Source organism: Sinocyclocheilus grahami, unplaced genomic scaffold (genome assembly GCF_001515645.1).
Source record: "Sinocyclocheilus grahami isolate Dianchi unplaced genomic scaffold, SAMN03320097.WGS_v1.1 scaffold831.1, whole genome shotgun sequence".
Classification (NCBI taxonomy): domain Eukaryota; kingdom Metazoa; phylum Chordata; class Actinopteri; order Cypriniformes; family Cyprinidae; genus Sinocyclocheilus; species Sinocyclocheilus grahami.
The window spans coordinates 94,405-99,590 of record NW_015506010.1 but is presented as its reverse complement, the minus strand read 5'-3'; the positions used below and the strand labels follow the sequence as shown (position 1 = coordinate 99,590).

The 5,186-nt window shown below is 35.7% G+C and overlaps 1 long non-coding RNA gene across 1 annotated transcript in view; it reads right to left on the bottom strand.

The window, feature by feature from the left end:
* The window catches only part of LOC107562646 (uncharacterized), a 32,611-nt gene continuing 27,425 nt past the window's right edge, over positions 1 to 5,186 (bottom strand). Inside the window, exon 4 of the long non-coding RNA XR_001606008.1 lies at positions 1 to 62. This is a non-coding gene — a long non-coding RNA (uncharacterized lncRNA). The remainder of the gene's footprint in view (positions 63 to 5,186) is intronic.

Sequence of the window (5,186 nt, the reverse complement as noted above, 5' to 3'; positions counted from 1 at the left end):
CTAAATCAGCCTCTGTGCTTTTCTTCATGTCTTTATGCAGCTTCTTTGTCTGTTCTTCCAACCTAAAACAAATACAAATTTAAATTAACAGTGCAATATTACCATATTTTCAACATGAACATGTCTTTTTTCTAAATTGTCCTCCCATTTTTAAAGAAATTTTGCAACACATTCAGTTTCTCAAAAGTGACAGTACAGAGTTTCACATATTTGATTTCAAAAAAGAGAATAAGAAACATTCAAAAACATACTTCAACCTTTGGAATTATATAAATCCCGTTCAAAAGTGTACAAATATTTAATATATAGTTGCTAAGGTGTAAAAAAGCCCATCTTCAACAAGTCTCCATGATATTGTGGTTCTAAGATATGCTCACATCCCTTCTTCAATGTAAGCCGATGCCGCTTAGTAGAGAACATGAACCATTTTTACTCTTGACAGTTTCATCGGTTCATATTATTAATGCATAAGATGCTCATATCATATTTAAATCAGAGATAAACAACCGGAACTATTTTATTACGCTCATCTGCGAGTATCCATTCATGTTTCTGTACAACAGTAACATTTCCTGAGAGGCAGAAGAGATCATTCACAGGGTCTTTCACAGTGTTGATCCATTCACACCCACTGGGGGTGTTAACAACTGCAATTACCGCACTACTGCATCTGACTCATGCTCACACGAGCGTGTGTTTGCACCGCTGATGGGGGAGCTGTTCATTATAATCAATTAGGTGGAAAATTAGGGAACTGAGGGACTCCCTTGAGGTACCTCACACTGCACTTATTACAGCAATTAAGGAAATGGAGAATTGGGGAAACTGGTGAAATTGGTAATTTAATTAAAAAAAATTTTTTTGGCTGTATGATATAAAAGAATTAAAGAAAGCAAAGGTGGAAAGAAAAGATTGTGGAAAAGTATATCACTTTTATATCAGGACGCAGAAAGAATGAAGAAAAAAAAGAAACAATTGAAGAGATGAAAAGAATGAGGAGGAGGTGTGGAATCATGGGTAACTGGCAAGAAATGGAAAGAGAGACTCCCAACAAGATGAGATAAAGGGTCCATTACAGGAGGTGCTAATGGAGTAGCATTGGCCCAGCTGCTCCAGACGGCTGTCATGTGAACATGCTAGCAGCACGCCTCCTCCGAACATGTGAATGGCATTTAGAGTTAGCGCAGGTTACAAGCCAACACATTAGCACCAAACCCCCCACATTCTGACTGAGGAATACGGGGGGCAGAAGAAGGAGAACAGACAATGCATTGTGGGGCTATGACTACATGCAAGTCTTTTTGGCACAAAGTGTGAATTTCTACACCAAAATGCATGGCGACGATGTTAATAAACCAATGAGCCGCTCGAGACATAGATTTTACTAGTAAAGAATATTCTTGGACATTTTAGCCATTAAAGGGATAGTTCACCTCCACATTTTAATTCTGTCATTTACTCACCTTGATGTTCATTTTGAAAACACAAATTAAACTTATACGGAATATATTTTTAATGAAACCTGAGAGATTTAAATTCCTCCATTTAATGTCCATGTAACTAAAACTTTGGCTCTTCAAAAAGCTTATGAAGACAACGTAAAATTAGTGGTTTGGTTTGCAAAAACGGTCTGTATGACATCTTTGTGAATCAGACTGATCCAGTTCTTTACCTGAACTCATTTATGTGATCGCAGTGGTTAAGAACTCATTAAGTCACAATACACTGAAAAAAAATGGGGTAGAAACTATTTTCACTCAAAAATTGCTACAGTAACTCAAAAAAAGTAACTCAATAGCCGCGTTTCCACTGTCGGGCCAAAAGCGGGCGTGCTAGTGCGTGCCGGGGCCAGTCGCGATTCCACTGTCACTTCCGGGGCTTGATGGTGCTTCGTCGGTGCTTTCTCGGGGCCAACAGCCCGGGTTTTTTGGCCCTACGAAAACCTTGGGCCAAAGCGGGCCAGAAAGGTGGAGTTTCTCCGCGTCTGGAAAGCGTCGGCACCGCGGATCAATTCATAAAGTTAACAGCTATAACACCAGCATTAAAGACTTTTAAAATAATTTTAGTTCAAAATTCTCTTTCAGACAGCAGCGAGTGTTTGAAATAACTTGATCCAATGTGGATTATGATCACCTTACGAGGCAGAAATATTTATAAGTGATGCAAAAGGCTATGCACGCTAGCCATTAACGTTAAATATGGTAAATACAACCACTTGAAGAAATCAGACGTCAGCTTTTTATTCTCTATCACAATCGTGTATTTACTTAGTAAAATATTTTATCTGTCATAAGTCTTGTCTCCAGAGTTTAGCTCCGCGTATGTCAAAAATATAATAGCCTAATGGTTTTTGTTCGGGAGCTTTTATAAAAATATAGAAATGATCATTCTTTCTAAATGTGATGTATATAACTGTGCCTACACTCTTAAAAATAACGGTGCTTCAAATGGTTCTTCACAGCGATGCCATAGAAGAACCATTTTTGGTTCCACAAAGAACCATTCAGTCAAAGGTTCTTTAAAGAACCATCTCTTTCTTACCTTTTTATAATCTGAAGAACCTTATTTCGCCACAAAGAACCTTTTGTGAAACAGAAAGGTTCTTCAGATGTTGAAGGTTCTTTATGGAACCATTTAGACAAAAAGGTTCTTCTATGGCATCGTGAAGCACCTTTATTTTTAAGAGTGTACAAATAAACAGAAACGGACTCGACTGAATAAGTAGGAAGGCTATGTTCATACCGCTTTATTTCTGTGTGACTAATTTTCAATCCTGAAAAATTAATTCATTATGATCAATGTATCACTTATTATTGTAAAACTTCGATGCTTTTGGATTTAAATCTTTAACAAAGCATGCAATCAAACGGCCGCTTTTATCATGTTCGTTTTGTGATCGCGCTAGTTCCAGTGACTTATTTCTTATTAGTTTTCTGATAACTTCTCTTTGTTGGTGAAATGATGGGTTCGCATGACGTTGTTCCAGAGAGGTGTGTAAAGGGTGGGTTTTAGTGAAGCGCAGCGGAGCATCTGGCCCGACGGTGGAAACGCAGCGTGATTTTGGGCTCGGTGCTACAAGTCCGAGGCTATTAGCCCCGTCCCGCCCGTTTAAAGCACTGGCCCGACAGTGGAAAAGTGGCTATTGACTTAAACATGAAATTGAATTAGATAAACATAAATTGTATTTTCTTGTAAAACATTTTTACAAATGTATGGCTTTGGAAAACTTAGAAAACTATGTACATGGTAGAAAATAGAATTATGGACTATTTTATAGCGTCTTTATGGTACTTTTTTGAAGCTTGAAAGCTTTTAGTCCTGTTCACACCAAGGACTATTAATATAAAGATAACTATATCAGTGTCCACGCCAAAGCATGAGTAATTTCTGTTTTTGTTAAGTGCACTGCAGTTTTGTCATCTCCCACTTTAAATGCTTGAGCTCTTTAAAGCAGGATTGATTCTGATTGGCTCTCAATGTTTTTATTGTGCATCATTTCATAAAAAAAATAAAACAAATGCTGTGAAAGTGATTCCAAGGAATGACTATCGTTCCTCTGTACCATTATCAGAATAGTTGTGGTGTGGACTCTGCTATTCTTTTACATTCAGAATGATTTTTAAAACTATATTGTTATAGTTTATCGTCTTTGGTGTGAATGGGCCTTTAGTCTTCATTCATTGCAACTGGAAATGGAAAACAGCAACTAGCTCAATTTACAAAATATCTTCTTTTGTGTTCTACAGAAGAAAGAAAGTGATGGTTTGGAAATATATGAGGGTGAATACATTTTCATTTTTAAAACTAAATGAATGAATGACTGAATATGGATCAATGTAGTGCACCCCCTCCAGTACCACAACCACAAAAGAGTTTCACGAAGACAATGGGCATCACATACTAGGGGTGTGTGTGTGTTGTTGCATAATCTGTGGTATTCTGATAGCAATCAAACCAAAGGAGCGGCCCTCTCAGACAAGAGTTCAGGCCCCTACATGTCCGTGCCCACACCGCAAGCGCTTGCGTTTGTGATATATGCCTTTCAACACTTTGTACCGGGACTCCACCTACACAAGCGAAACTAAGGCGACAGAGTAAGGTGAGGCGCTAGAAAGCACATACATCTCTGCAGATGACCTCTGACCTGATACAACAAGACAAGGAATATGATAAGCAGGCAAAACAAAACTGTTTGGTCCTTAAAACTACTAAATGTCTCCATGCTGGGGTGAATATCACAAAATAATACGTCCAGATCTCACAGGTAGAAAAAAGAAGAAAAAAAACATGTGCTTGTAAGAATATAAGAAAGCAAAGGTGGAAAAAAGAGTGGGAAAGTATATCATCTTTAGCAAGGTCATTATATATAGGTCATAAAAATTGTATAACAGATTCATTTATTTTAGCATCTATACAGTCAGAGGAGGTCATTATATATAAATACACACACACACACACACACAGACACACACACACACACACGTACGTACTTAATTTAATTTAACTAGGGTTAATTTAATTTAGTCATTTAGCAGACACTTTTATCCAAAGCGACTTACAAATGAGGACAATAGAAGCAGTCAAAACTAACAAAAGAGCAACAATATATAAGTGCAAATGACAAGTCTCGGTTAGCCTAACACAGTACACATAGCAAGGTATTTATAATATATATATATATATATATTAGACACATACACACACAAAGAAAAACAAGTAGATAGAATAGAATAAATAGAAAGTTTTTTTTTTAATTATATATAGAAGCAAAGGTGGAAAAAGGGTGTGGGAAAGTATATCACCTTTACATTTATAAGGTCAAATAGCAAGGTCATATACATATACATATACATATATATATATACACTGTATATATACACACACAGACACATTATTTAATGGGAATTAAACATTAAATTCACATTACTGTATTTTTTTCTTGTAATTTTCTAAATTAAATTTCTTTATATAAATGTTAATTTTGTTTTATTATGAGCAAAAAAATAAGTGAAAAAATAAATGTTTAAACGTTTTTATGTTGTTGTACTTTAAATAATCAATATAAATTATTTAATTATTTGACATTTAAATCATAATTTTTTAATCTTCTCAAGTTTGCATTGAAACAAAAAATAAAATAAATATATATTGTATGTATGTATATATATATATATATATATATATAT